The sequence below is a fragment of the Balaenoptera physalus genome (genome assembly GCF_965194825.1).
Source record: "Balaenoptera physalus genome assembly, chromosome: 1".
Classification (NCBI taxonomy): Eukaryota; Metazoa; Chordata; class Mammalia; order Artiodactyla; family Balaenopteridae; genus Balaenoptera; species Balaenoptera physalus.
This window is the reverse complement of record NC_138882.1, coordinates 174,729,104-174,750,549: the sequence shown is the minus strand read 5'-3', so window position 1 is coordinate 174,750,549 and position 21,446 is coordinate 174,729,104. Positions and strand designations below refer to the sequence as shown.

Sequence of the window (21,446 nt, the reverse complement as noted above, 5' to 3'; positions counted from 1 at the left end):
ATTTATCAGCATCTAACAAACCATATATTTTACTGATTTTTGTGTTAACGGTTTCACCCTCTAAATGTAAGCTCTTTGAGGGCAGGGATTTTTATCTACTTTGTTTTCTGCTATGTGCCCTAAAAAAGTGCCTGACACAAAGTGTGCACTTGGTAGTTGAAGAATGAATGAATGAATCAAGCGCTTACTACGTGCCCAGCACTGCACTCCGCACTCCTCACAGATGGTCTCATCTTAGGAGAGAGGTGCTTTCATTACCCCTCATTTTGAAAATGAGACATCAAGTGCCTTGCCCTGATCACACGGTAGGAAGCAGCCTGACTAGAATGTGACTCTAGAACCTGCCCTCTTGTTCACTGTGCTCTATTTCCTGTCCAGATGGGAGGTTATTTCTATTCCTACATTAGCTAGGCCTCTTGAATCTGTCATCCTCCCCATCTCCCTGGGGCTGTCTCTCTCTCTATGCCCCTGAGGCCACCAGCCCTCCCAACCCTCATTCTGACCTCCCTCAGCCATTTCCTCCCACTTCTCAGCCCTACACCAGGCTGCTCACTCACCTCAGGGCCTTTGTGGACGCTGTGCGCTCTGCCTGGAATGCACCGGCTCCCCATGTCTTTCAACTCTGCCTGTTTCTCAAGACCCACCTCTTCTGGGAAGCCTGGCCTCCAGTCTTCACTCGCTCCCTTCCCTGAGCTCATGCCTTGTTGTTTACTGCTGGGAAAACCCACTGGGGGAGCATATGCTGACTTGGTCCATTCCTCACTGTTTGCCGAGTTTGGAGGCTTTGTCCACCTCTGTCCCTCTCCTGGCCAGGTCTCTCCCTCCTTCCTCTGCTGGATCACTGCCCCCACCCCATGCCATCTCTTAATCAGGTTTAAAGCTCTGTAATCAAGAGCCTGGCTTTTGGGTCTCTCAAAACCCAGCTCCACCCCCTACTAGCTGTGTTCCTTTGGGCAGGTCACTACACCTCTCTCGACCTGTTTGCTACCTGCAAAAGGGATGACGTGAGCACCTCATAAGCCTCATAAGCTAACGTGCCGAGAACATGGTAAGCACTCACTAAATATCAGCCTGTGATCAGAATGTCGTTCATCCCCATTTAGGCAAAGACCCTGAAAAGCCTCAGCCTACTCTTTTTCTCCTCCCTGAACAGTCCCCTGCCTCCTGAAAATGACTGATGACGATAATAAGATCGCTAACATGTACTGACTATTTATTATCTGCAGTGAGTAGAAATATGTCTGGCACCCAACAGGTGCTCAATATTGCTTATTTAATAAATGAATTAACTAGTTTAATCCTCACAACACCCAATGGTGGTGGTGGGGGTGCACTATTATTATACCCATTTTACAGACAAGGAAATCAAGGCCAGAGAGGGTAAGCGACTCGTCATGGTTGGGACTTAAACCCAAGCTGTCTGACTCCAAAGCCGAGACCCTCGTTGGCCTCCTCATCCTCACTATTCCCATTCTGATCTGCTCCAATGCCATCTAGATGGATGCTCACTGGGCCCCTGCTCCAGAGCTCAAACCCTTCACATTTTATCTCATTTGAGCCTCACAAAATCCTATGGAGTCAGAGCCATCATTATTTCCCCTTGAGAGGTGAGGAAACTGAGGCTGAGAGAGGAGTCAAACGGCCACAAAGGATTCCAAGCCCAAACTCTTTCAACGGCATCGGGTTTTGTGCTGTTTCTCTCCCGTCTTACACAACTGTTGATAACTGTTCACACACACCTGCCTTGTTTTTCCAGTCAGTCAGAAGGCAAGCTCTCTGAGGGCTCAGTCTGAGGCAATGCTTCTGTCAACACTTCTGTGTCCCCGACCCCCTACCATGGCCAGAACTGTGGCCACGGGCCGTGCTCTAAAGGCTTCCTAACTGCTGATCTGCGCCTCCTAGCCAGGCACACCCTGACACTCTGCCAGCTTCCTTCACAAAGCAGGTGTAGATTTGTGGGCTCTGTCTGCCCTATCAAACTTGGGTTTGGTGAGGGTGGGGCTGGAGCTCCCCTTCAACCAAGGCTAGAGGCTCCCCAAAGATGCAGTACGTCCTGGGAATTCAGGGCCATATCTCCCACTTAGAGCATTAAGGGGGCAGGATGGTATGGTGGCTCAGAACTAGGACTCTGGATCCCTGTGTTCCAAGTTCAAAGGCTTCTCCACCAGGTACTGGCTGTGTGACCTTGGAGAAGTTATCAATACTTAACCTTTCTAAGCCTCAGTTTTCTGATACGTAAAATAAAGACGATAATAAGAGGACTACTATGATGATTAAATAAATATCTATTTATAAAGTTAGAAGAGTATCTGGGACGTGGTAAATGCTATGTGTTTGTTAAATAAATAAAAGTAGAGTTCCACCTAGTCATGGAAGGGTCCCCCTGGTAAGGTACAGTGCAAGTGACAAAGCAAACCCCAGTTCCAAACAGACAACTGAAGGCACCGAGGGAAATGGAAACAGGTGGCAGAGACCTCACATCTCGGGAAGCCCCTTGTGGCAAGGACCCACTCCTCTCCCCACATCCTCGAAAGCCAGAGGACCCCATCTCCTGGCCCCATCAGTCTTCTGACCTAATCCCCCTACCCTAAGCCCCAAGCCACTTCCCCACCCTTCCCTCCAACTGTTAACTCCTTCTATGCAGCCAGATAGATTATAGCCAGAATCCAGACCCTGCTTTCCTTAGTTGCTGTGTGACCTTGGACAAGTCACTTAGCCTCTCTGAACCTCACTGCCTCCTCTCTACAGGGGATAATCCTCCCCTGGAGGTCTGTCCTAGAGATTAACTAATAACTGAAATCACGCCCATGGATGTGCTCACAGGTGTTTGAACATGCTAGTGTCCCATAGGCCTGACCACACCGATGGGCGTGCGGTTTGGGCACTGGGGTGGGGAAGGGAGCTGCCATTTAAAACTGACCCCCACTTTATAAGTTTTCCCAACAGCTCTTAAGCACCACTTCGGTTGGAAGCCAAGCTCCCTGTCCTTTAATCTACCACCTATGACATTAAAATACAGTTTCTTGGGGGGGACAGGCAGGGGCCTCATGTTGGCCTCTCTTCACCAAGTTACTGCATCTGAGGCCCTGAGGCAGGCCTGAGGGGAGAAGAGGAAGAAGTAGGAGGGGCTACTAGTGAGGGGGGAGGAGAGGGCCCCTTTGGAGGAGAACCAGAGAGTGGAGAAGACCCTTGGATTGAGGGGCAAAGGGGAAGAGGGTCAGGCCCCCAAGGCTGTCCCGTGCCCCCACTGCTAACTCGGCAATCACCTGGCCTGGCCTTCCACCCTTCTGAAAAGGAAGAGGAGCCAGCGGCAGCAAGTTACAATAGACCATTACCCGCCATTAATTAATTAAAATAAACAGCAAATTAAATACAGCAAAATTAAAATAGCACAGGAAATTAATTCTCTGCCAGCCCCACCTCACAGGTGAGATGCTTAAAGAGCCCTTTGCAGCCAGGATCCCGGGCAGCTGGGGTGTCACCAGGACTTGCCTTAGACCACAACTTCTGGCAACACCAAATATAAATGAACCCAGTTACCCATGGGCGTTTACCTGGCTCTGCCACCCTGAGATTGGCCTCCTGGCTCCTTAACCCCAGGGGACTCTAAGCCCTGGGCCACATTCTTGAACCCAAGCCCTGCTCCTCTGTCAGTGGGCAGGAATAGTCCTGATACCCCCTGGACCAGGCACTGGGCACATGGCCTACATCTGCCACCACACGGGTCAGGGCAAGAGGGAAGACGGACCTTGGCATTCTATTCTGGTTTCCCTCTGAGGCTTGGAGTCAGATCCTGGCAAAGACCCCTTCCTTCCGTGTGGAGCTCCTGGCCCCTCATTTGCAGCGCCCAAAACCTGCCTCTGGGGAACCCCTCATTTTGCTCCTTTCTTTGGCTGAGAGTGCTCAGGAAGGAAGCACTGCTGAGACCCAGAATCCCAGGCCAGAAGATGCCCAACAAAGTAGGCTAGACCAACCCCAGGACATGATACTGGAATTCCCTCCTAAACAAGACTAAACTCATCACACAGATGGGGAAACTGAGGTCGAAGAGGGCAAGGCATTTTGTTCACCGTCACCCAATGGCTAACTGGCGGAGCCTGGAGCAGTCTCTAATGGACACATTCCATGTCACCACCAATAAATGGGATTTCTAGAGTGCAGCTCAGCCCGTGCTGACCCCCCCTCTTAGCCTGGCCACCAAGGTCTCGCCTCCATAACCCATCCCACGGCACCCCCTTCCTGTGTCCCACACAACAGCCGGATTAGACCCCTTGCCCTCAGGCTGTCGTTCACAGGGCTCCTTCTCCCCAAAGCTCCTTCTCCCACCTCTGCCTGCCCAAGTTCAACCAGCTTCTTTAGGGTCCGGCTCAATGCCAGCTCCTTCGTGAGCCACCCACAGCCCTCATGCTCCTCTAACCTTCCGAGGTGCTTTGCCTCCACCCTCACACCCCGCGCTCTGTTGTCCACGTGAGCTGTGGTTACGGTGTGTGAGCTTCCCGAAGCCGCACACCACCTCCCCTCTGGGCCCAGCACCTGGCACAGTACCCAGCACTCAGTAGGTGCTCTGTAAAATCTCCTCCTCATCTGATGCCCTGCCATGTCCTACCGATAACTGACAATAATGGCTATTGTTTATCGAGCATATACCATAAGCCCAGCTCCGGTACTGTCTCCCATCCTCATGTGATGCACCCAGGTCACAGAGGTTGTGTGACTTTCCTGAGGTCACAGCTCTAGAACTGGAACCCCACTGGTTCTTGTGCCTAAATGAGTCTCCTTTCCTTCCCACTCACCTCTTCTAGGTCAGACCACCATCATTTCCTCACCCTGTCCTGTCACTAAAGACTTCCCATGACTCCTTGTGGCCCACTAGACAAAATCTAAACCCCTGAGCATGGCATCTAAACTCTGTGACATCTGGCTTCTTCCCTCTTTGCAGCTTCTCCTCTAGTCTCTGAGCGTCACCTCAGTTTCCAGCCTGCTGTACCTTGATTTACTTGTAGGCTCTGCATATGCTTTTCCCTCTGCCTAGAACACCCTTCCCCTACTTTTCCTCCTGTGAACTCCTACACATCTCTCAACATCCAAGATCAAGGGTTACCTTCCAGTCTAGTCAGATGAGACAAGCAACAAACAAATTGGCCACAAAATTGAGAGCTCTACGAGGGAAGGACCTCTGTCACCATAGTGTCCCCAACGCTTAACCCATAATCAGTGCTCAGTCAACATTTGTTGAATAGATGAATACTCTATATATTCTTGTTGACTAAACGGAGAAATGGCAAAAGAATACAAGGCCACAGTACGCAGGGCTGGAGGTGGAAGGGAAGAGACTGAGGCCAGGAAGGCCAAGGATGTGGTGGAGTACAGTGACAAGTACTCCAGGGGCTGCTCTGCAGCAGAGCCACGCTCTTGGCAGAGGGAGTGTTTGTGAGAGACAGAGGAAGGAAAGTGATGGTGTGAGGGAGGCTCTGAAAGTATGTGTGTGTGTGCACGCACGCGCGCATGTGAGAAGGCGGTGGGGATGTATGTGGGGGAGTGTGTGTGTGTGTGTGTGTGTGTGCTGCATTTGTGAATCAGTCTGTGAGAGCGGCGCTGAGGAAGCATGTGAAGGAGCGCGTGTACGTGGCTTGTGGGTCTGTGGCGGAGAGCCCGTGCGTTATATCTGTGCATGCGGGTCTGCGTGAGAAGGCGAGGGTGTGGGCCACGAAGGCTGTGCCGGAGGCTGTGCGTGTCTGCGGGGCGAGGGGGTGGGGACAGTGATTGAGAAAGACAACAAGGGGGGGGGACACCTGAGGGGGGTGTGAGGGAGAAACCGTAAGTGTGCGGGCGTGGAGGGTGTCGTGAGCACATGCAGGAGGAGACGGTGTGCCCGTGAGTGTGCACAGCGTGGAGGGTAAGGTAGGATGTCAGGGCGCTGCTGAGGGTGTGGCTGCCATGGCCTCGGCCACGGGCCGGGAGCCAGAGGTGGGGGCTGGCCCTGGGCCCGGGGTGGGGGGCTCTGACCGAGCAGAAGGTTCCTCAGAGCTCTCCCTGGAGCCACCGGCGCCAGATCACCACGTCCCCAGGCAGAGAGGTCGAGCAGGAGGCCCAGATGTGTGTGCGCCTCACATTTTGTCCACAGCGAAACCTCTGGGCATTTATTTGTCTTTGTCTGTGTCCGGGTGTGCACGCCTGTGCTTGTGTGCGTGCTGCCGGCTGTGTGTCTGTGCCTGTCTTTGTCTCTGTATGTATCTGAGCCTTTGTCTCAGTGTGTGTGGCGGTTGGTCTAGGCTTGTCCACAAGACTGTGTCTGGAGTTGTGTGTGTCTACGTGTATCTGTGCCTGTGGGGCACCGGGCGTCCTTGATCTGTGCATGTCTAAGTAGGGCTGCGAGCATCCCCCTGGACCGTCTGCTTGTATCTCTGTCTGTGTGGCCTTAGTGTGAGTGGGAGAACGTTGTGCTTTGGAGGCTGTGGGTCTAGATCTCGGTGTATCTTTAAGTGTGAGTGTGTGCTTGTGTATCTGCATGTGACAGTCTGCCATGCGTTGTAGTATGGAAATGCTTATGTGTGTCTGTGGAAGGTGCATTTGTGAGACCAAGGATCTCCGTGTGTCTCTGTGCCTCTGTGTGTGTATGTGTGTGCTGGGTGTGAGGCGTTTGTCACAGACTGGTGAGCAAGTTAATCTCAGACTCCGTGACACGTGGAACAAAATCACGCTCCCATAATGGGATCATTCGTCTTCCTGTCCAAGGAGAGAACCAACTCTTCACCCTCCGCCCTGGGGGAGCCAGTGGGGCCAGGGCCAGGCTTAGGCCCCTATGCAGGCCCCCCTGTGGCCTCAGCACCCTACCCCCACCTCTCCTCTGCCACACCAGGCCCGTTCTGCCTCCAGAGTGCCCCAGTGCCCACTGCTGGCTGGGCTAGGCTCCAGGACATGTGACGGAGCCTTAGAGGCCTGTCCTGGGCCCCCCAGCCCCACCCACTGCTGAGGAGGGCCCTGCCCCAGATGGGAGGGCGGGTGCAGGAAGGAATCTTTGGGCCCCTCCTCCTCCCGGAGGGGAGGGATGAGCTGCAGGCCCGGCCGGGATTTTCCATCTCTCAGCAACAAGATTCCTGGTGAGCAGGCTGCGAGGCTTGGCAGGGCGCCTACCGGAGACCCGCCCTCACCCGCCAGGACGCCTGGGTCCCCAGGGCCGGGCAGCAGCGGGTTCCCTGGGGAGCTAGGAGGGCCCCAGAACTTCAGGCTACAGCTGCCCGGGACTATGGGAAAGCCAGACCCTTCCAGGCTCCCACCCCCAACCACAGACGGCTCCTCAGCCCCCCAGGCAAACCGCCACCCTTCTTCTGGCCTCTCCCCAGCCTCAGCCTTTGCTTCAGAAAGCCATCGCAGACCAGCCCCCCAGCACCACCCACTCCCTACCTGAGCCTCAGCACACACCCAGCCTGAGTTCAAGACCTCACCTCTGGGTTTGAGGGCTCTCAAGGCCAGGACTGTGCTGCTTATCTCAGAATGGGGCTTCTGAGGACAGGGCCATGTGTCCTGCAGCTGTGAAATCCCTCTTGGTCTTAGCACTCCTCCTTCCTGACTGAGCGGTCAGGCACCAGGAGAGGATTTCAAACCCAAGGCTGGGGAAACTGAGGCAATGAAGCTCTCTGCCCTGCCTACCGTTATGAATCAGAGGCCAAATCCAGTAGTCTAGACACACAAGTTCTTAATTCTGTCCAGCGGCAGTGGCTGCAACACGTTCTTCCCCATAGGGGGTGCAATTTTGGGGGGGGCATCAGTTGGAGGGAGAGGGGAATGGGCAGGTGGACCCCCCTCAACCCTCAGTCTTGGAGCAGCCGGAGAGCAGGTTTGGTAAGAGATTAAGGTCGAGGAGAAGAGAACCGAGATGCTCCAAGATTTATGAGCCTAATTCTTCTCCCTTAAATTCCCCTCCAAGCCCCCCAGCCCTAGCCTGGTCCCTCCAGGGTCATGCTGTGGCCCCAGGCCAATGTCAAGGCCTTAACCCATCCATCAGCTGTTGCCAGGGAGTTTCCACCCCAATGGGTCCCAAAGGGAGGAGCTCAACTGACACTAGGGGCCCAGACTGACGGGGAAGGGGCATGGCCCTAAAAGAGGCAGCCAACAGCCCCCTGCACTCTCCCAGGATGTAGGGGCTCACAACCTCCAGGGAAGAAGCTAGGCTGGTGGGTGGGGTCCAGGAGGAGGTGACCTCCCAGCTCTGGCACCACTCCCAGCCCCGCCCTTCCAACAGGCCAGGAGACCTGGGATCCCATGGGGCCCTACAGCTCACAGGGTGTGTGACCTTGGGCCGTTGCTGCTCCTCTCCAGGCCTCAGCCTCCCCACCACACAATGCAGGAAGTGGTTAGGATACCCCAGGCGTGCCCCCTTCAGCTCCGCTCCTTCAGCGCTAAGCCCTGCCCTCTCTCCAGTCCAGGGGTGTCACCTAGAATCTGGGCCAGATGGGGTGAGGCTTTGGCAGGTAACTGGAGGAGTCCCTGAAGCCACCCAAGTCAGAGCTGAGGAGCGTATGGTGCTCACTCCTCCACCGCACATCCATTTTCCAGAAGAGTGAAACTGAGGCCCTGAGAGAAGGTCGGGGTCTGCACCAAGACCTGAGTTTTACTGGTGGGATGGTTAAGAGCACGGGCTCTGGGGACAGAGAGACTTAAGATTAAAATGTCAGCTGCAACAGAAACTTGTTATGTGAAGTCCCTTGCCTTCTCAGCCTCAGATTCCTCATCTATAAAATGGGCAATAGTGCCTCCCTCCTACGACTGCTGAGTTGAAATAAGAAAACGCATGTAAGGGGCTCGGCCAGCGTAGCAAACGCTTGGACAACGGTAGCTATCATGACTGTGGGTAGTATTAACACAAAGCCAAGTGGCCGGCGGGGGAAGGGTAGGTGGGGTCCCGACCTGGCTCATCCTCTAGACCAGGAGGGCCAGCCAAATTCCTCGAAGCCCCTCAGCTGTCTCCCCTCTTTGTTAAAGGCCTCTCATTAGTGAGCCTGGGCACCTGCCCCTCCACACGTAATAAGCCTCATTAGTATCTTAGCCCCAAGCTCTGAGCCCAGAGTCTGTGCATGTGCACACGCATGAGGGTGGGGGGCTGCGACAGGCCACCAGCCAGGAGACAGCATCCCCGCCAACCACACCCCCTGCCTGTCATCAGCAGGGCCCGTCACCACCCAGCTTGTCACCTGCCTGCCTCGCACCCGCACCACCTGTCACCCACCCAGCTCGTCACCCACCCAGCCCATCACCTGCACCACCTGTCACCCACCCAGCTCGTCACCCACCCAGCCCATCACCTGCACCACCTGTCACCCACCCAGCCTGTCACCAGAGCTGCCTGACAGGCCTCTGGGTGGGGGACAGGAGATGGGGAGGAGAAGACCACAGGGGTGTGGAGCTGGGGGCCCCAGAGACCCTGTAGGACCCCCACTTCAGCTCGGCATCCTGCAGCATCGCCATGGCAACGTCTCAGCCGCAACCACTTTCCCAAACATCCCCCGCCCCCCCCACCCCCCCACCCCCCCACCCCCCCCCCAGGCCCTGCTCTTAGCTGAGCTGAGGCTGAGAAGAGCCTTGAGTGACAGCAGAACGGGACAGGAAGGAGGTGCTCATCAGCTGGCTGGCCTTGGCCATCCCTGCCCTCTCTGGACTTGGTTACTCCATCTGCAAAATGGAGGGGCTGGAACTGGGGAGGTCCCTGTACAGCGGGTCATCCCTTCCCAGCCTGGATTTGCTGAGCCAGTGGCCAGTTAACCTGTGAAGGCTGGCGGGGGCTGGGTACAAAAGGCCAGGGGGTTCTGGGTTCTTCCACACTCCTTTGCCCTGGCCCAGCTCACACAGGCTGGGCCTCTGGCCCAAGCTCACATAGCAAAAGAAGAGGAGCAGGCTGGAAGGGAGAGGGGCTCTGCCACAGGACTGCCAGCTGGAGATGATGCCACAGTGGGTGACCCAAGGCTGAGTTGGCCCCCACCTCCAAGCTGCATTATTTATAAAACCCAGAGCTCCTAGCCGAGCAACAGCTGCGGTGCCACCCCTCCAGGGGGCACAGGCAGTGGTGGAAGGGTGGTGCCTCCCCGGGGGAGCCCCCTGGGGTCCCGGGCTCCCTCCACAGCTGGCCGGGGCAGGGGCTGAGGTGGGAAAGGGGCGGCCGCGCCATCCTTCCCCTCCCAGCCCCCTCTCCTCTCCTCTCCTCTCCTCCAGGCAGGCGGCGATAGGATTACTTCTGCATGACTGCCCGCTCCACAGGGTTCCAGAGACCCTCCTGCCTGCAGCAATCTTTAAAATTCCTGTAGCCCGGCCTCGCTCCCTTTCTCCCCACAGTGAATGCTCCAGCTTCTACCGCAGTGTGCCCGCGGCCGCCACCACCACCAGCGAGCTGGCCGGGGGCCCAGGTCCCCGGAGCCACGGGCAAAGGTAGACCCATCCTCGGGGTGTCCCTCAGAACCCTCTGAGGCCCAGGCCCTGGCCCATCCCCTCCGGCCCCTGGTGCCCGTCCAGCCCCACAGGGCAAGGCTCAAGCTGGGGTCGGGCCTGCCAGCTGCGCCAAGGAGGACCAGCACATACGTGCAAACACACCTGGTGGGTCTTGGCGTGCCTGGCCACATCCTCTGCTGCCAAAACCTGGATGCCCCCACCTCTGCTCTAACCGCCCCCTCCCTAACCTCACTAATCCTTGCTACCCCTGGGGTGGGCAGACAGCTGGGCCAGGCCAGCGCCTGTGGCTCCCCAGGGCACAGGAAGCAGGCAGGAGATCGATCCACTGAATTTTTTAAGGCTCTAATGGAGCCTGCCTCCCCAGACTTGGGGCCTGGGACACAGGCGATATCTCAGGGACCCCTCCCTCAGCATTGCAGTTGCTTCCTCTTTCAGGTCTAGGGGGTCGGGGCACCTTTCTAGGAGCCTTCCCCCCAGCAAGAGAAGAGGCACGAGGGGCCCCTGGGAAAGAGATGGGATTGGGGGGCTGTGAGCAATACCCAGAGGCCCCCCCAGTCTCCCCAGCCCTAATGCAGGCAGAAGCAGCTCAGCCTCTAAATCACTCCCCTCATGCTGCCCTCTGAGGCGGATTCTGTGCATCTGTAATTAGGGGGTGGAACAGATGGTGGAGATTCCGTTTAAAATCATGCATCTAGTAAAGTAACCTTCACTGTCGGAACTGACTCCGAGGGAGACCAAGCCCCAAGCCCGGATCTGGGGGGGGTGGGAGGGGAAGCACGTCAAGCCAGCACCTTCTGCATCTTTTTTCCTGAAGCTCCAGGCCCAATGTCCCCCTCAGGTGAGCCCAAGAAGAGGGGGATTTGGCAAGCACCTGAGAAAGCGCAGGCTGGGGGTAAATCCCCCTGTCCAGGCCCCCCCCTCACCCCTACATGCCAGAGTCAGGGCAGGGCTGGGTACTCAGAGTTCTTGGCTGACACACCAGGACGACCAGGTGCCAAGAGCCCCCAAAGAGGCCCCAAACCCCCAAAAGCCCAGGCCAGGGTGCCCAGAGCACAGGGTCTTGGGTGGGGCAGCTTTGAACCAGATGTACAGCCTCACTGTCCAGGAATGAAAGGCCTGGGGCAATGAGGGGGGGTGGAGATGCCTCCCCAGGCAGAGGAGGCTCTGGGAAGTGGGGGAGGACCAGGCAGCCGAGAACGAGAGAGAGCACAGAAGAGTGGGCCAGTGTGTCTGCAAGGCTGAGGCTATGGGTGTGGGGGGGGTTTGGGGGAGGGAGGCTATGGGGGGGGTTTGGGGGAGGGAGGCTGGGGAGAACAAGGTGGGATGGGGGAGCGGTGATGGAGAGCGCTGAGGACGGAGGCTGTGCTGGAACATGTGATGGTGGGAGTGCGGGCTGCAGGGTGAGGTGTGGGCGCAGGGCAGAGCTGCTCTGAGGGGTGACTGGGCTGGGGCTGTGTGTGTTTGCGTATGAGTGCGGGACTGGTGTTTGGAGAGGGGTGGGGGCTGTCCCTGGGCCCTTGGATGGCTGAGGAAAGTACTGGAGCTGGAGCTTGCTGGGGAACGCACAGAGAACTACTTGTTTGCGGAGGTGCTGGGATCTGGGGTGTGTGTGTGCGTGTGCGTGTGCGGGGTGCGCATGCACGTGCATGGCCTGGCAAGTATGAGAAGCTGAGGGGACATTACTGTTCAAAGATGCACTATGTCTGTGTGTTTGAGGTAAACGGTGTGGCTGCAGGGGTGTCCCCCTCTGAGTGGGTGTCGAGGCGGTGTGTGTACGTGTATGTCGCGGGGAAGAGTTTGGAAGGGTGTAGGGGGCTGTATCGGTGTGTCTGGGGACGTGCTGAGCTGCAGCGGAGGGAAACGCTGGGGCCGTTGGGAGAGTCTGTGGGTGTCTGGTTAGGTGCTGGGGCTCAGAGAGCCTGAGTGTGTGGAAGGTATCAGGGCTACAGTAGGGTCCTGGGTGTATCTGGGGAGGTGCTGGGGTTGGAGGAGGAGATGATCTGTTTGAGGATGTGGTAGAAGCCTTGTGTGTGTGTTGGGGTGTCTGGGGGTATATTGGGGGTCATAAACATCTGGGTTTTGGTTAAGTACTAGGGCTGTAATATGTGTTTGGGTGGGTAGGCATGTGGTGGTTGTGCGTTTGGGGGCGTGCTGGGGCTGTGTGTTTAGGGGTGCTGGAGCTGTCAGTGGGGAAGCGGTTGTGTATTTAGGAGGTGCGAGGGGCTGGAGTTGGGCCCCTGTGCCCAGACAGGTGATGGGGCTGCGGCGTGAGGGCAGGTGCCCCTCTGAGGAGGTGAAGGGCAGAGTCCTGGCCTTTGCTCAGGGGCCCATGTGGGGGCTGCCCGCTAGAACCCCTCTGCTGGAGGTGCCCGCCCACCCCCAGACCCCACGTCCGGGTGTCGAGACAGGCAGTCCATCTGTCTCTTCCTGCGCCCAGGCCAGAGGAGCAGAGCCGCCTCCTCGCTCCCTGGGGGGCGGCAGCGGATCCCAGCCCACCCATCTGCCTTCAGATGGTCGAGGCAGGAGCCTCCACAAAGCTGCCTGGAGGGCATCCCTGTGTTTGAAGAGGCACGGGCTGGGGGGTGGGGGGGAACTGCACAGCAAACGGTCCTCACGGAGGCTCCTTTGAAAACCACTGACGCCAGGAGAGACGAAGAGGGAGGACAGGGGCGGGTATGTCTGTCCTTGTGTGTCTGTGCGGGTCAGCGCCCGACTGTGTGCCTTGGAACCCCTTCGCGTGTGTTCATGCCGGTGGCCTCTGTTCAAGCAGCATCCTTGCCTTGGAAAACCGCCCTCCAACCCAGGCTACGAGCTCACAGCCTCACACAGGCAGCTACCCCCTCATCCATGCACCCTGCCTACACTACACTCACACGCAAACACTCCCCACGCCTTCACATCTGCAGAATGCTGCACCCTGGTACACATGGCCCTCAGTCCCAGGGTCCTAGTCCTTCACATGTGTACGCCCATCACACACACCCGCTCACTGCAAAGCCAGGTACAGCCACATGCACCTGTCACATATACATGCCTCCACACAGACATACCCGACAAGTAGCTGTCACACCCACACCCACACACTCCACACACCTTGGGGAGTGGATCTCCCTGTCACACCCATATCCCACCTCATACGCACTCAGTCTCTCTCACACACATTGTAACAGACACTCACCATCCCTTATACCTGTACATACGTGCACATGTTTGCACATGTGCACACACACTCTCACCAGCTCTCAGCTCTTTCACACCAGCCCATTTCTCTGTGTCCAGGCCAGGCCCTGCAGGAGGGCTGCCACCGGCTGAAAGTGTCTCCTGCCTCCCTGCCCTGCCAGCTAGGTCAGAGTGGGGGGGGCATACCTCCCCACCCCACCATGACACCATGGCTCCCTGGGAACCCTGATCTTCCCCTCCAGAGGGAAAGAGTCCTCTCTCTGCTCTGGGGTGACTGCCACTGTTGTGTGAGAGTGTGACTGTGTATGTGTGTGTATCAACATGTTTTGAGAAGCCACGATGAGGCCTGTGTGTCACTGCCTGTATGGGTAAGAAAGCATAGGGACAGGTTCACCGGTTATGTTTGTGAGATTCAAGATGAGTGTGAGAGCAGAGACATGTATGCCACAAAATGTGTATTTGTGAGTGTGTGTGAGGCCAGGCCCCTGTGGACAGGTGTTGAGTGTGTGGGGGTGCACTTACATGAGGAAACACACAGTGAGTGTGAGTGGGGAGTGAGTGGGGAGTATTCTGAGATATTTTCTGAGACAAGAGATACGTACATTTGTGAGTAGGGGTCAGGGCTAGGAGAGGCACCCTCCGGAACTCCCTCCCCCTACAAAGAGATCAGGGGAGAGGGGTCTCTGGGATCTGGGGGGAGTGTGTGTGTGTGTGTGTGTGTGTGTGTGTGTGTGTGTGTGTGTCTTCCTCTCTCTCTTTCTCCCTGACCTCTTTAGCAGCTGGAAACTGAGCCGGGGGTGGAAGGAATGGAGACTTGGCTGGCCTGGGGGTTTGGGGAGGGAAGCAGGAGAAAACACCTTCCAGATTCTCATCAAATCCTTGTTTGTGGTTTGTAGCCTTCAGTCTCTCCTCTCTCTTTCTCTCGGTCTGGGTTTCCCCCTTTCTTTATCTCTTCCTGCCTCTCCCTCTCTCCCCCATATCTCTCCTTCTCCCATCTCAGTCACCTTGTCTCCCCCCTTGGATCTCCCTGTCTCCAAGTCTCTGTCTCTCTCTGTCTGTCTCTCTCTCCCCAGGCCCTTCCGTATTTCTGACTCCTGTCTCTGCCAGCACCTCTGTATGTCCGTCTCTCCCAGTCCTGGTCCATCTGTCCGTCTCTCTCCGTCTGCCTGTGCGTGGGTGTCTCTGTCCATCTGCTCCGCCACCCATCTGTCTGGTTGTCTGTGCTAGTCCTTCTAAGGGTGCCCACTCGCTCACCAAGACACCCTCCCCCAGGTCAGCAAAGGCCTCTCCTGGCTCAGGGGGCGGGGAGGGGGTGCAGAGCTGCAGCTTCTGGAAGCTTCAGTAGCAGCTGGGCTGAGCTGGGAGTTCGGGGCCAGCCAGCTGCAGAAGTGGCCCCTCCCCTGGGCTCCCAAGCCAAGGACCCCAGAGCAGAGAGAGGAGAAAGCAGGGCCTCACTGCAGCTGAGTCCGTGTGTGCGCGTAGGGGGAGGCAGGGGGCCTCACTTTGCCTTCGCTTCACCGTTCCCCCCCAAAGCCAGGCCCTGTAGGAGAGGAAGCTTCAGTGCCCACCTCCCTCATCCCCTCACCAATGGAAGAGACGCTGGGGATCCAGGAGGGAAGGGCTGGGGGATGCCAGGCCTTGGGCGAAGCCATAGCTTCCTGTCAGATGGGTGGGAGGGGGGCTCCTTCCCTCCTCCCTCCCAGGCAGTCCTTGGGGATCCCTCCAGTTCTGGTCCCAGCTCCAGACACGAGGGGCCGCATAGGCAGTTCTCACCAGCTCCCACCAGCTCCCACAGGGCCATTCCTACCTCCCAGCTGCCCCAGAGCCTCTGACCCACAGGGATAAGGCGGAGGGGGGTGGATCACACGGATGTCTCCTCCCTCCCCAAATGGAGGTTGGCTCTGGACATCTGGAGTTCGTGGCCCTGTCTACGCCCCGGCCATCCTGAGAAGCCCCTGGCAGTCCACCTACCATTGCCAGCCCAGCACCACACACACACACTGCACCCCAGCACTCGTGGCCCACCATCGCCACTCCCTGGCCCAGCAACTCTGAGGGCTCAAGAGGAGCCCTACCGCGGAGACCTGCACCCTACGCTGACTGGTGGCAGCCTCCAGCAGGGCCCCCGGCACAAAGCCAGCAGCTGGAGGAGGTACCCCTCAACACTCCCCAGGAGGCTCTGTTCCTCCCTCTCTAAGAAGAGCTCACAGTCCAAATCCCACAATAGATGGGGAAACTGAGGAAGGGATGGGATGACACAGTCAGTCATTCTTCCTGAGACCCTGGGGTGGGATCAAAAATGAGGAATAGGGAATGAAAAGGACGCCGCAGGGGCAGAATCTGGCTCCTTCCTGACCTGCCACGGGCAAAGTCCATGTTGGCTGCACAGCCCTGCACAGCCCTGCCGCTGGGCCAGGGCCAGGGGCTGGCTCCCTCCCTCTAGAGCTCTCCTTGCCCCTGGCTGGGCCCCCTCCCTCTCCTCGCTTCTGAGCAGCCCTCCCTGCCCTCTCCCTCCCAGCTCTGGCTCTCTCATCCTCAGCTCTTGGAAGCCTGACTCACTGTTTCCCCTCCTCTCTCCCCTCCCTCCCTCTCTCTCCCGGCAGCGGCGCCTCCCCCTCCCCTGGGGGGGGCTCTGGCCACAAGGGTGCCCGCCTGCTCCTCTCCCCAGGCTCTGGCCCCCTCCGCACCCAGGAGGCCCCCTGCAGCTGTTCCAGCTCTCTAACTACAGAGAGGTGGACGGAAAGAGCCTAGGTCCCAGGCAAGCAAGGGGAGGGGGCCCCCTCTAGACTGGATTTCCTCCTGTCAGACAAGGTGGGGGGGATCCAACCGGATGACACCCCTGGTGTCTCTAACGGTCCTAATGTTCCCCGCTTTTAAAAGCCCGGTGCCTCTTGACACAGAGCGCCCACAACCTGTGGGGCGCTGTACCTGCCTCAGGCTCCGCCCCCAGGTCCAAAGAAGAGCTCGGCTCTGTTCCCAGACATTTGGGGAGTCGGGAGACGCTGCCCTGGGGCAGGAGCATTAGTCAAGTGACCCCTGGAATCCCCCTGTCTCCCCGTTCTCCCTCCTTCTGTGGGAGAGCTTCCTTCTCTCTCTCTCCCACCTGTCCTCCTCCCTCTTCCCAGAGACATTTGCTTGTCTCTCCTCCAGATACAATCCTAGCAGCATTTGATCTTGGGTGAGAGGCTCTCAGTGCCCGCGCATTTTGGGCTGTGGGGTGGGGAGTGGCACATGCCTAGGCCTTCTTGGTCCCCTGGATGCCATCTCCAGGGGCTGTGATCCTGGCTCTTCTCCTTGACCGTTTTCTCTCTCACCCCCTCATCACTGGCTTCTGTCACCATCTTTTCCTCTTTCCACCTCGCGTGAGGCTGTCTGGGTCTCTTTCCTCCCCACCTCCCCCAGCTCTCTCCCTGGTGGGCCCATCTGCTGACATTAGCAACAATGTTACCCTTGCTCCCCCCCTTTCAGTTCCCAGCTCCACCCCATCCTGGCTCCCCCCTCCCTGTCTCTGTCCCAAGAGACCCAGGGGACCTAGAGGCAGAGCTGGGCTCCATCCCATAATGGTGAGTCTGCTTGACCTCACTAATCACGCCAGAAGTGCCTGGGCATCTGGTATGAAGGCATGGCACCCTGTGGTCTTGGGTGGCTGGCCTGAGGCACAGAGCTCTGTATTCCACAAACCAAAAAAAAAAAAAAAAAAAAAGAAGTTGACTTGGGGTGGGGCAGAAGAGAGAAGAGGGGAAGTGAGGGGGATCAGGTTTGCCTGGAGGAAGCCCCTGTCCAATGGGGAACAGAGGCAAGAGGAGGTAGTGGCTCGAGCCAGCGCTCCAGGCTGATTGAGAATAAGTAATGTCCCTCTGGGGCTCTGCCGGTCCAGATCAGCCCCCTCTAAAAAAAAAGGTCTTCTGCCAGGGACAGTTTGCCCCCCAAGCCTCCAGCACAGCCACACCAAGCAGGTAAAGATCCCATCTCTTAATCTCCTTTAGAATCCAAATCCATCCTCCCTACAGTACACCTCCACTTAGCTCAGCAGGGGGTTCCATAAGCCTCCCGGCCCAAATCTAACCAGGTGGAATGGGAGGGGACAAAGCCCCCCAGCTCCCATGCCCCCTCACCCAAGGCCCCATCAAGGGCTGGGGAGCAATGCAAAATAGTCCTGGAACCCACACACCTCCAAACTGAGAAGCAACGCTGTCCATCCACAGCACCTGGGGGTGCTGGGGCTCCCTGCCCCCACGACCCTGTTCCAGACCCCCCAGCCCAGCAACCATAATAAGCAGCAAGCTCTTTTTCTTTATGACACCAAATTCCTCCAAGCCGAACAGCTCCTTCCATCACTACCTCAGCCATAGATCACATTAAAAACTCACAGAGGGCAACTTAAACACATCACATTTGTTTCTCTCTATATTATTTCAAAAGTAACGGCATTAAAAATGGATTTTACTACAGAAAATAAATATCAGCACGTGGGCCGGGAGCCCAGGCAGGGGGAGAGAGCCCACCAGGAGAAGGTCCCTGAGGGCTTGGGCACAGCTCAGGCACTGACCAAGGAGGTGGCTGAGAGGACAGACTACACCCGGGGTGGGGTGGGGTGTGGGGGGAATGCCTGGGGAGGGGGCAATGCCCACCCACCTGGGCACCTGCCCCAATGCCAGACCAAGAGGGACAACGAGTCACTGGTTTGAACTGGTCCCCCAAAGCTCACGCCCTCACTGATCTTTGCAACCTCTGGAGGGTGGGAGCTCTGGGGCAAGAAGTTCACTAGTCTCTGGGGGTTATTCCAACTATTGACACAGCAGAAGAAAAAAATGAATTCAACTTACTATCCAGTTTGATTTTCCATTACTATAAAAATAAATATACATCTGCTCAAAGGAGGGAGATGGCAAGCTGCAGGCACATGCCACCTGGGGGGTCCCCCCCGCAGCTCACCACCACAACCCAGCCTGCCCCTCCAGGCGGCAGGGGTGGGGGCTGTGTGTGGGTGGGGGACGGACCAACTGGTAATCTGTCACCTACAGCCCCAGCTCACACAGCTACACACACCGGGCCACACGGAACAGGAACAAGCCAACAATAGAAACACCCCAAATGCTCCTGGCAGGACTCTGCCCAGGCCCGGGCGCATGCCCCCGCCCCGCCGGCGGCAGCAGCGGACAAAATGTGGCCACCCTGACCCGGAGGCAAAGCTTGTCCTCACACCCTGAGCTCTGCCCAGGGAGCTGGGGCCAAGTCCCGCCTGACACCAACTGGTCCGGCGGGAAACGCCTGCCCAGCCAGACAGGCACAGGCCCCCCAAGGGTCCCTCCTTGCGCTCAGGGGCCAGGCTGGTGCAGCCTGGCCCTACCTCCCAGGGTGACGCCTGGGCCCAAATTCAGCTGGCCCTGCCAGTCAGGCACTGGTGCAGAACGGAGGGCACCAGGCTCAGCCCCTCCCAGCCCAGCCCCAGGGCCCCCAAGCTAGGAGGGAGGGGGGACTCCCCACCCCTCCACATCTGGCCCTGGCCCCCAGGGTCTGCGGTAGAGAATTCCCGCCCCCGCTTCTCTCTCTCTCCCTCCTCCCTCTCAGTGCCCGCTGCCCGCCTCAGGGACGGCCCCAGCTCCCGCCTCCGGCCAGCAAGGCCCACATCCTTCCTCCCTCAGCTGGCCCCTTCGCCTGGCAGGAGGCTGGGGGGTCAGGCTGCTGGGGAACCCCTCCAGCTCCCATCAGTCTTCATCCCCAGCCCCCAAACTCTGGGTTGCTGTCCCTTTTCCTGTAGAACAGGAAACAAGGTTATTTCCTAGACTCAGAGCCAGCCCCCTGCCCCTCTGGCTCTGCCTGGGGACCAGGACCCAGCAGGGGAATGCGCCCTTAGCCAGAAAGCAGAGAGATTCTGCAATTCACCCCCAGCTACCGGCCCAGGGGGCTGACAGCTGTCACTCAGCACCCCACCCCCTGGGGAAAAGGGGGCCGATTCAATCAGAGCCTCAGAGGAAACGCATTGATAGGCGATTATTTATTTATTTATGCAAAAGTGAGCCGACTTTGTTCACCAGGTAACCGGGCACGCGGCCCAACCCCTACGGCCCTGGCCGCCCCCAAATCCCTCCTCCGCCCCACACCCCCTCGGGGTCATTAGGTCCCCGCCCCTCAACTCCCAGAGCACCAGCAGAACCTTGGGATTTGGGGGTTGAAGGGGAGGGGCTCCTCCCTCCGCAGTCTCCCCCTTCCCCAGGGCCGTTCCTAAAATCCAGCCTTGTTCTCCGCTCCCACGGTCCCCCCCTTCACCCACCCCCCCCCCCACATTCTCAGCAAGCTGGAGAGCAAATTGCAGTTTTAAACCCAAAGACGGAGGGAGGGGGAAGGAGGAGGGGGCGCGCGGCAGCGCTGGGCGCGCACCTCGCCCCCGAGCCGGGGGAGCCGCGGGGCGGCCAGGAAACCCGAGAACCCCCCCTCCCCGCCCCCCCTTCTCGTCCACCTCCCCCTCCCCCTTCCCGGCGCTGCCTGCCAGGCTTCGAGCCGAGCCCAGCCGAGCCGCGGGCCCCGGTGGAAACAAAGACCGATCGCACCGCGGGCACCGCAGCCACGGGGTCCGGCGGACCGGACCCGGGCGCGCGGAGGGGGCGCGGAGCCCCCCCGGTGCGCTGCACAAAAGAGCCCGGCCGGCCGGTCCCCAGCGGGGGTCTAGGGCTGGGGAGGAGGCGCCACTCACCGGAGTGCTGGGCTGCCGGCTCCGTTGGTCCGAGCCAGGCGAGGGGCTTTGGGGGGCGTCTGTCTTCCGGCCGCGGCAGCGACGCGGGCGCTCGGCAGCTGGGGAGAGCAGTCGTGGTGGAGCCCTGAGCCGCCCGCCGTTGCTGACAGCATGGCTCGCGCCTCGGCTCACATTCTCCGCCGCTAACTCCGCTGGACACGGCCCCCCGCTCTCGCGGCGCCCCCCACCTCGATCACTCCTTCGCTCTCTGTGCCCACCTCGCTCCCCCCACCGCGCACACACTCTCACAGCCCTGGACACCCCCGCCCCCACCCCCCCCAATTGCAAACCTGGGAGGGAACGCGCCCCGCGTAGTCCTCCTCCTGCTCCTCCTCCTCCGCCCTCCTCCCTCCTGCTCTCTCTGGCTGTCTGTCTGTCTCTCTGACTGTCTCTATCTCTCGCTCCCTCTGCCTTTCTCTGCTTTCAGAGCTGGGTGGGAAAAGGAAATGAGGACAGAAAGCAGACGCTGGCTTTGGGTGGTGGTAGCTGGATTCCCTCTCTCCCTCCCTCCCCCTCCTCCCCTCCCTCCTCCTGCCTTCTGCTCTCTCCGCTGCGAGCGGGGCTGAGCGCAGCCTGGCGGGTGGCTCGCTTTGCCCGCCCGCCCGCCTGTCTGTCTGTCTGGTCTGCCTCGCTCGCTCCCTCCCTCCGTCTCTCGCCCTCGCCCTGCCTGCCTGCCTGCCTCTCTCCGTCTCCGCCGCCGCCGCCGCTGCCTCTGCGAGCTCGCCTTACCTTCGCCGCTCACCATCCGGAACCCCAGGGGGGAGCGCGCGCGCGGCACGCCGGGACTTGTAGTCCCCGCCTCGGCCGCTCGGCGCGCGGGGCGGGCGGGGCGGCGCCAGCAGCTCCGACGGCGCGGCCGGGACCCTGCAGGGACCCCAGCGCCCGGGCCCTTGCGGCCGGGGCGAGTTCTCTTTTACCAAGGGGTGCTGGTTCTCCCCAAGGATTGGGAACGTTTCCCACGTTCCTAGTCCCCCGCGGGGGCTCTGGCTTGAGCAGAGGTTACGGGCGGGAGGGAAGGGGCGGGGTCTGCGAAGGGAATGAGAGTAGAACAGGGACTCGAGGGATTAGCTAAAAGGCCTGCTACTTTCTGGGG

General features: G+C 58.7%; 1 protein-coding gene across 6 annotated transcripts in view; it reads right to left on the bottom strand.

Annotated features, from left to right (window-relative positions):
- The window catches only part of AHDC1 (AT-hook DNA binding motif containing 1), a 64,285-nt gene extending 43,175 nt beyond the window's left edge, over window positions 1-21,110 (bottom strand). For 2 of the 6 annotated variants that reach the window (XM_082451058.1, XM_082451061.1), the window contains exons 1-2: window positions 20,644-21,021; window positions 20,315-20,412 (exon numbers count right to left, since the gene is read on the bottom strand). The gene's annotated coding sequence lies outside the window, so the exon portion shown is untranslated. The other 4 variants (XM_082451059.1, XM_082451062.1, XM_082451063.1 and 1 more) reach the window with 4 other exon arrangements.
- Between the last annotated feature and the right edge of the window lie 336 nt (window positions 21,111-21,446).